Source organism: Panthera uncia, chromosome C2 (assembly GCF_023721935.1).
Source record: "Panthera uncia isolate 11264 chromosome C2, Puncia_PCG_1.0, whole genome shotgun sequence".
In the NCBI taxonomy this organism is placed as follows: domain Eukaryota; kingdom Metazoa; phylum Chordata; class Mammalia; order Carnivora; family Felidae; genus Panthera; species Panthera uncia.
The window spans coordinates 139,759,297-139,768,771 of record NC_064810.1 but is presented as its reverse complement, the minus strand read 5'-3'; the positions used below and the strand labels follow the sequence as shown (position 1 = coordinate 139,768,771).

Sequence of the window (9,475 nt, the reverse complement as noted above, 5' to 3'; positions counted from 1 at the left end):
GGGCACTAAGGAATCTACTCCTGAAATGATTGTTGCATTATATGCTAACTAACTTGGATATAAATTATAAATTAATTAATTAATTAATTAAGAAAACCTTTATTCCTCTATTGCCCACTAGAAAATAAAACATTAAATGGTTTCTTATTCTCAAATTCTAGGTATACTTTGCCTTACCCCATGGTAAGGTATATCTGAAAAGCTGTGCATTAATCAACCATTAAAACCTAAATCATGAGTCATCAGAAACTTACTCGGTGATTCCCCATATTCTTTATCTTCATTTTGAAATATTAGTGATTTTAGCTTCAAGTCTCTGTCTTGTTCCACCTCTTAGTCAAATAACTAATGATCTATAAATAAAAATTGAAATGCAATACACTTAACCCTCTATTTATAGGAATATTTTTGTACTCAGAATCATTTTTCAAAATGAACAATCAAAACCCAAATTCTCTGCTTCATAAAATTTCATGTTTACATAATGGGTTTTCTTCCAAGAATGTACACCTGTACAATTAAATAGAAATTGAAGTTACTTTGATGGACTATAATTCTATGATTTATATGGAACCTGGTACAAGGTTGGTGCCTAATAAATAACATCTCCTTTGTTCTATGTTTCTGTTTATTTAACATATACTTACACTTTGTTTCCCATCTTTTCTAGACCAGGAACCCCTGCTGTGTCTTATACACTACAACTAAAGGCATATTGTTTGTCAAAAATATCTGCTACCTCAGAAAATCCTAGTGTTGGCACACTTTCCTTAATTGGTCATTGACTTCATCTCATTAAGTATTCCTGTGAAATGAAGCCCTTAACAGCTATGCCTCCATGGTTCTCCTTTCCTCTTCCTCCTCCTTCTCCTCTTTTTGTTCCCCTTCTTCCTCTTCCTCCTCCTCCTCCACCACCACCTCTTCTTCTTTTTCTCCTTCTCCTTCTTATTCTTCCTCCTCTTCCTCCTCTATCACCTATTAAATGTAATAAAGGTTTGAAAGGTCATTGCGGGAGGAAAGTATTTACAGCCTTTGTGCAAGGTGGAAAACAGGAAATCAACATTCATGATTCTGGCTACACAGAATTCTGTCCACTGCTTATTGTGGAAGCCATTCCACATCAGGCTTACTTTTCCTCAATGACTCTCAGTACTGTTATCTTTCCACCCTTTATTTGAGATGAACTGAGAAAGATTTGAAGGCATATGGCATATACTGTAATTTACTTAAAGAGAGTTTGGGGAATTAGTTACATATTGAGAAAAAGTCAAGTTGGGGAGGAGAAGTTTTTCTCTACCTCTCAAGATTCTTCCATCTGGTTTAAGAATTACATTGGCATGAAAGAGATCAATAGGGAGAAAAATAAAACAAAGTTTAATTATGCATGCATGGAGGTCCAATAATGAAATTGAGACCTAAAGAAATGGCCAAGGCAGGCAGTTTTTTTTAATAGAGAGATAATAAACTTGTTGAAGAATTGACAGGACAAAGAAAACTTATGTTCAGAAACTTCAATTAGGAAGGAATTCTAAAGAGAACTTGGGCTGGGATAGTAAATTCATAAAAGTAACAAGGGTTGTTTATATATCCTTCTCGGCTCTCAATTTCCTATCTCTAGTGATAAGAATGTCTTTTTATCTCCTGGTACAGGGAGGGTACCATTCACATGGGAGATTGATTTCCTGGTTTCTGGAGACAAAGGGCAGGGGGTCAGAGTAGTCTTTTTGCACTGGCTGTTTTTAAGTAATTTTTATTCAAAATAATAAATGTGCCAACCAAAGTGGCAATTTTGGGGTATGGCCCATCTTTGGCCCCTAAAGTAGCTTAAAGAATATGAAAGGAGATATGGGAAAATATACACACAGTGGAAAATGGCCAGGGGGAGAAAAAAAGCCAAATTATTTTTCTTGCTGTACATTCACTTTCTCCAGATTTCAAAGTGTGATTCTTCTGGATGATTCCAGCCATCTGTGTAGTATAAATAGATTAGCAGAAGATATGGACTTGGAATGTGATCTGTTGGAAATGGAAAAGCCCCTAGTTTTTAAATCTGACTGGGATTGGAAGCAGTTCAGGGGCATCTGGACCACAGCCACAAGTTTATGGTCACCATGATCTGGGACATGGAAAGATATCATAAAAGAAGAAATAAATACATCATAAAAGTAAGGTAGGAAGGATGTCTTGTGTCATCAAGATCATCCTCCTGTCTTTAAGTCATTCCAGGTGGATGACTATTAACCCTGTCTCATGCCCATTTAATTCTCAATCCAGCTGGAAGAATCTTGAAGGGCGGGGGCAATTCCAGGAAAATAAAAGAAGAAGAAATATTTTATTTTGGTGAAAATAAGATATACCATTTTAAGAAAGATCAGGAAGCAAGTTACATAGGAAAGAACAAAAGGTGGTAGAAGACAGAGTATTTATTTTATCATGATCCAGTCCACAGCCGTAAACATATTTTCCCTACAGCACTGTTCACAAACTATCATCCCAGGATCAGCAGTATCAGCATCAGCTGGGACTGCATTGGACACACAAACTCCTGGGCTCTTCCCAGACCTACTGAATCAGAAGTTCTGGAGCTGGGGCCCAGCAATCTGTGTTTTAACAAGCCCTCCAGGTGATTTTGATGCACAGTAAAGTCTGAGAACCAACGCTCTAAGCATTCAGTAAATGACCACTGAAATACAGAACTGTCACTTGAGACAAGTCCCTGCCTGCCTACAGACCGAACTCACATTAGATATACATCAGGGGTGGAAAGATCGGGGGTCTCAAATGCCTACAGCAGCTAAGGAGCTGCAGAGACCTGTGCAGGTTGCACTCAGAGGCCCTGCAAGACATGTAGCATAAATGAGGGTAGCAGGCTGAGCAAGGATGGTGAGAAAATGAAAAGAACATAGACCCCATCCATAGGACCTAGCCATTACTCAGCTCTGACTCCTTGTTGACATGAGGAAATGCAAGCCCAACATTGCCAGGTTTCCCAATTTTTTTAATAAATTGGAAATCATCATTTGTATACATAACGAACACATTTTAAAATCTTGGCATCTAGTTCAATTTAAAATATATATATAATTGTTTGAGCAAAAGAAAACTGATCACTGGTCCAGATTCCACTGCAGAGGTAGGGCAATGGTGATAAGGGAAGAATGATGTGAGAAAAAGAGGCCAAAGTTGCTGAACTTGGCTCTTCCATTCCATTGTATGTTTCTAAAATTACATTTAAACAGGCAGCAATTATCTTTATACTGTGATTTTAAATACTCTCAAGCTATCAGTTCGCAACAAATCTCTCCACATCCATCTACCACAATGTCTGGAATTTTTTTTATTAGAGATCATCTCTGTTCATTGAACTGTCCATACCTCAAGTATTTTTTTTTATCCTGAAAATACCTTAGAATGGTGGTCATGTAAACATGGCCTTCTGAGTCACATGATTTGGTTTCACATCCTAATGTTCTCATTTACTAACTATAACTTTGAACATGTTATAAAGGCCCTCTAAGTTTTATTTCTTTAGCTGAAGCTTAAAAATAAAACTCTGATAATCAGTGATACCTTATGGACCATTGTTCAGATTCAGCAAATGATATTTACTGTTCTTCTTGTTTCACTCATAAGCAACTTCCTGTGGAGAGTTTATTAAACTGCTTTCCTCCAAGGATTTGAGAGAAAGTTTAATGGTGAATGAAATATAGTTAACTTGAGAACAGAGCAACAGCTAGAGTAAAATGGTTATACTTCCAGATGTCGTAGAAATTGCCTCGACACCCAGCAATTACAGGAGAATTTCTTGGTCTCTATGTCAAATTTGGGAGATGGCCTTGCCCCTGAAGTCTTCAGGGGTGTAGAACAGGTAGAGACATGTTATAGGTTCCCTGCCTGCAGACCATGATCAAATAATCCTCGTTGAAGGGCTTATCAGTCTTTAAGACTCCTTGATAGCAAATGACCAAAATATGTCTTATATCTTTTTTTTAAACGTTTATTTATTTTTGAGAGAGTGATCGAGTTGCATGCTAGAGTGGGGAAAGGGCAGAGAGAGAGGGAGACAGAAGATCTGAAGCGGGCTCTATGCTAACAGTAGAGAGCCTGCCCAGTGTGGGGCTTGAACTCATGAACCATGAGATCATGACCTGAGCTGAAGTCGGACACTTAACTGACTGAACCACCCAGGTCCTCCTGTCCTACATCTTTTTACATTAGCCTTAAAAAATATCTTGAAAATATACCCATGCCTCTAGTCACACTTTATGTCTCCTCCCCTACTCTGCCACTCTGCTATGAATAACTGATAAGAGCAAAATTCATTGTGATACATTTTCAGTTGTTTCACATTTTTCTTTTCATGGATTAATAATGAAGAACAAAAAAATTACCTGACCAGTGAAATGCATTATATAGTAAGCCTCTGTCCAGATTTTTGTTTTGAAAGTTGCAAGTTAGAACCCTTTGGCTATTCGAAATGGAATATAAATGGAAAGATGGAAATGTCGAAATTTTCTGGAGTCTTTTCACCTTTCTGTTCTTACTGTTGACATGGCCAAACAAGTTGACTATTTATTCTTTCAAATGAAACTAGTGATTTTTAACATACAGGAGTGGCATTGTGAAAAGATAAGCTAAAGCCAGCAAAACAACTGGAAATAAACATACTAGAAATTACTTAAGTTTGACACTGAGACATCTGAATGCACAATCTACTGTCATAAAAGTACTGGTGGCCAGGGAGCCTGGGAGGGTTAGTCGGTTAAGTGTCAGACTCTTGATTTCGACTGAGATCATGATCTCACTGTTTGTGAGATCAAGCCCTGCATCTGGCTCCACACTGATAGTGCAGGAGCCCGCTTGGGATTCTTTCTTTCCCTCTCTTTCTCTCTCTCTGCTTCTACCCCACTTATGCTCCCTCTCTGTCTGTCTCTCTCTCTCAAAATAAATGAACTTAAAAAAAAGAAGTACTCGTGGTCAATACAATGCATTAGAACTCTGTACGAGGCACAGTTTAGTATCAAAACTTTCTATACCGTAGAATTTTGTGAAAGTGTTAATGATATCCAATGCTAAGCATTTAAGACACCTTTTTTTTTTCTGCTACCACATTAGGAACTGTTGACGGACAGTCCCTTTCAACTTTCTCCAACTCTTGGTAAATTCTTATTTTAATAACTCTTTTATCACAGTGGAAGTTTGTAAGCAACATTATACTTTCACATGAGAAATCTAAGTAACTGAGGTGAGAATATTCAACTCTCGCTGACATTAGGTACACAACAAATTCACAGTATAACCCAGTCGGTATTCTCTGGGGTCTAAATTAAGAGTTAGCAATCATCCAGAAACGTGATGCCAGGTTTTTGCCAATTTTCTAACATGTTTGGTGTCTTGACAGCCCTACTCTGGGTGGTGCACTTAATCAAGTAAAAGCGTTGCTTTGTCAGGGACATAAATGACACAGGCATTTCCATAGAGGGGCCTGTAAAGAGAGAAGGGAAAATCTAAAAGAAGTGTTCAGAGGAGGGGAGAAAGAGAGATGGAGAATATTTTTTTTGTCTCACATGTTTTTCCTATCACAACCCTCTGCATGGGGTCCAATAAACAAATACATAGTGTTCTTGAGCAAAATTAAGTTTTGCCTTCAAGCTGTTTAATCCTGTCCTGCTTGCTTATGAATAGTTACAGAGAATACCAATAAAATTGTTAATTCTCATGGTTGTGATTCTATAGATGTTTCAATAAAGAGAAACTGGGAAAAAAAGACAACCAAAGAAAAATATCAACACAGAGCCTCCAAGATTCAGCAGCGGACAAATATTTAAATTATCTTCTGATAGAAAGAAGCACGTTTCCATGTGAAGGGTGAAGCCATCCCTGGTCTCAAAACAATGAGGGATAGAGAATGTCTCGAATTACTCTATTAAATATCTGTTGAATACTATGTGCCTAGCATAGGGCTACAATGATAAAAATGAAAACTGAATTCTCTTCCTGCCCCTGAAAAGAGTTGACAATCTAACAAAGAAGTATCTACTATAAAAAACTCTCTAAGCATATTTTAGATATTTTTATTATTAAGTTTTTATTAAATGCTGAGGCAGCGCTGCATAGTGGCTTAGCCAGTCTGGCGATGTATCTGGGATGGTTTTCTGGAAGAGAAAATCTCTAATATAATTTGTGGGCAGCTGCAGGTCTGGATGGGTGGGTGTGAGAGCAGGGTGGGGAGGGGGTTGTATATATTAAACTCACTCACGGCATTTCATCTCACTTTCAGTAGCCTAGTGCATGTCACTGACATCTTTGGCCTGGAAAACTCAAACGGCCCCCTGATGGTCTCCCCACATGCCCTCTTGCCCCATCTGATCCGTCCTGCATGCAGCAGTAGGGGTCATCTTGTCAAAGCACGCATTTTGCTACGTTGCCCCCCTGCTTCAAACTCTTCAAAGGCATTTCCACTGTAGTTAGAGTAACATCAGAGCCCTTCCACACGGCCTGTAACACCTCGTGTGCCCCAGTCTTGCCTCCTTTTCCAGTGCGGTCTCCTCGTGGTCATCTGCTGCCCATCCCTCCCGTCTTTGCCTCAGAATCGTCTCCTCGAGAGGCCCCCTCTGGCTCTGGCTCGGCAGCTGACTTCCCATTTCCTTCGCCTCCATTGTCATCACTATCATTTTCCCATCTCAGCCTTTCCCTTCAGTGTTTTTCCAAGCACTTAATGCACCTTGTCTAATTTTTAAATATTTTTTCCATTAAATTATAAATTATGAGTAAGTTCCTGTTTAAGTTGGCCTCTTCCACCAGGACATTAGGCTGCAGTCACATCTGTTTTATCTCCACTGTTTCCCAGCACCTAGCAAATTCCTAGACAGTCAATAAATGTTTGCTGAATGAGTGGAAGAGATAGCATATGTATGATAGCATGTGCATTAGTTATGTATTTCTGCGACACAAATGACTCCAAAATTTAATGGTTTAAAAAAACAAGCATACATTATCTCACAGTTACTGGAGGATCAGGAATCTGGGTACATCCTAACCGGGTCCTCTGGCTTGGATCTCCTACAAATCTCTAATCAACATGTCAGCAGAGACCACAGTCAGTCAAGGTTCTGCTCAGGGAGGAGAACCTTCCAAGTATGTTCATGTCACTGTCAGCAGGATTTAGGCCTCTCCTGAGAGCTCCTCGTAACACAGCACTTTGCTTTCCCTAGGATGAAGGCTCATAGAAAGAAAGAAAACAAGAGACTGTGGGCAAGACAGAGGTCACAGTCTTTTATAACCTAAGCGCTATAGTGATATCCCTTTGCTCTGGCTGCATTCCATTCATTAGGAGGGAGCCGCCAGACCTCTGGACCAGCATCCTCCGGACAGACTCTCAGGCCCCGCCCTACCTCCACTGAATAGGACTCTGCCGCAGAACAGCATTCCCAGGGCATGTCTCTGCACACCAAAGTTGGAGAGACTGTCTTACATGACAGAAACAGGCAATCAAGCGCAGAACTGACTCTGGAGTCTGCCTTTTAACTGTTCTACAGTCTGTGTCTCCAGCGTTGCAGTGCATAGGGTAACAAATGATTTTTTGAATTTGTAGAATCCATAAATTAGAGCAGAATTGGGGTTATTCCTCTGATAATCATAATCTCTCACATTGGCATTCTAAAATACCTTTTGTTGGGGGAAAAGGTTGTGGTTACAATCAGCATACTGGAATCGTGCAGAGTGTGAGTATAGACGTCAGCCTTCAGGTGAGCTACCTACCGTGGAAAAAGCACTGAGAATGCAGCCCTAGAATATATATACTGTATATCTGACCTCAAGTGGCCTCCACATTGCATTGGATTAACACGAATAGGCTTATCAATATGCATCACTTCCATTATATGCCAATAAAATGGACCTGAGTTGGAAGAAGTCCTAGGAGTGGGATGCTGAGGCCCTGCCAGTATTTCTTTTCTGCTGTCTCCCCGAAGCTGTGAAATCCAGCAGCAATAAGTACAACCACAACAAAAAACCTGGCCATATTAAAAAATAATAATAATTTGCAGTAGTCCATTTCCTCTGAAACTCTGGGGCATAACACCTAAGTATCCTCTGAAACCCAAATCACAGCTGACTGCCAGGCAATGACTCATTGTCATACCAAGGAGTCTCAGGAAATCCTGAACACCTGCTCTGCAAAGAACACCTATCTGAAAAAAGCTGCCAGGAGGATTGCTTTCGGTGTAGATTTGCATGTTAATGTGGATTTCCTGGTGGCAATTCCAGCCACCTTTGCCATAGTTGAGTGGAGTCAGAACCAGATTTCTGCCTAAGAGAGAGGCAGTTGCCTATGAGTTGGCTGGCGGCCTAGCATGGGTACTCTGCCCCTCAAGAGTGGCCCCCACTTGGTAGTGACAAATGTAACTGTCACAGTGTGCCAGTCACAATTGTGGACCCAATAAACAATGCCTCTCAGCCTTCGTTCTTGCGCAATACCCTCCCTTTGAATCTGGGCTGGGCCCATTGACTTGCTTTAATCAACAGAAGGCAGTAGAAATGAAGCTCTGGGGGCGCCTGGGTGGCTCAGTCGGTTAAGCATCTGACTTCAGCTCAGGTCACGATCTCGCGGTCTGTGAGTTCAAGCCCCGCGTTGGGCTCTGGGCTGATGGCTCAGAGCCTGGAGCCTGCTTCCGAGTCTGTGTCTCCCTCTCTCTCTGCCCCTCCCCCGTTCATGCTCTGTCTCTCTCTGTCTCAAAAATAAATAAAAAACCTTAAAAAAAAAATTAAAAAAAAAAAAAAAAAAAAGAAATGAAGCTCTGGAATTCGGGGTCTAGGGCTTAAGAATGCCGGGCAGTGAGAACTACAAACTTCTGAGCACTTAGCGGGCCCATCCAGACCCCTGCACTGTAAGACGTGCCCAAATGATAACATGGCTTCTCGCAGCATAAAATCATAAAATGCCAACCTGAGGGGTGCCTGGGTGGCTCGACAGGTTAAGCAGCAACTCATGATTCCAGCTCAGGTCATGACCTCACTCTTCGTGGGTTTGAGCTCTGCATCGGGCTCCGTGCTGATAGCACAGAGGCTGCTTGGGATCCTCTTTCCCCCCTCTCCATCCGCCCCTCCCCTGCTTGCGTACTTTCCCAAAATAGATAAACTTAAAAAAAAAAAACAAAACACGCCAGAAAGTTCAACACTGTCAGGAGAGTTTACTGCCTGTTCCAGCCAAAACCTGGTGATAGACAGGTAGGCCTGAGAAACTTGTCTTAGTATAAATCCTTTCTCTGCCTTTTGAGACGTAAATCTACTGTCCAGAATATTTCCTCAAGAACCTGAGAGCCAACATTCAGGGAGATTACTGTTGTTCTTGCTCCTAGTTTCTGGGGAACGATAAGGGCCTAATTTCAGTGGATCCCTTGCTTCAACTTCCAGCACCGCCTCTGGTTGCAAAGATACGAAAATTCTGCTTCTCCTCTGGATAAGTGCCAGTTAG

At 40.8% G+C, this 9,475-nt stretch overlaps 1 long non-coding RNA gene across 1 annotated transcript in view; it reads right to left on the bottom strand.

Annotated features, from left to right (window-relative positions):
* Positions 1–419: 419 nt before the first annotated feature.
* Positions 420–9,475, bottom strand: part of LOC125921374 (uncharacterized) — an 81,443-nt gene continuing 72,387 nt past the window's right edge. Inside the window, exon 3 of the long non-coding RNA XR_007457398.1 lies at positions 420–975. This is a non-coding gene — a long non-coding RNA (uncharacterized LOC125921374). The remainder of the gene's footprint in view (positions 976–9,475) is intronic.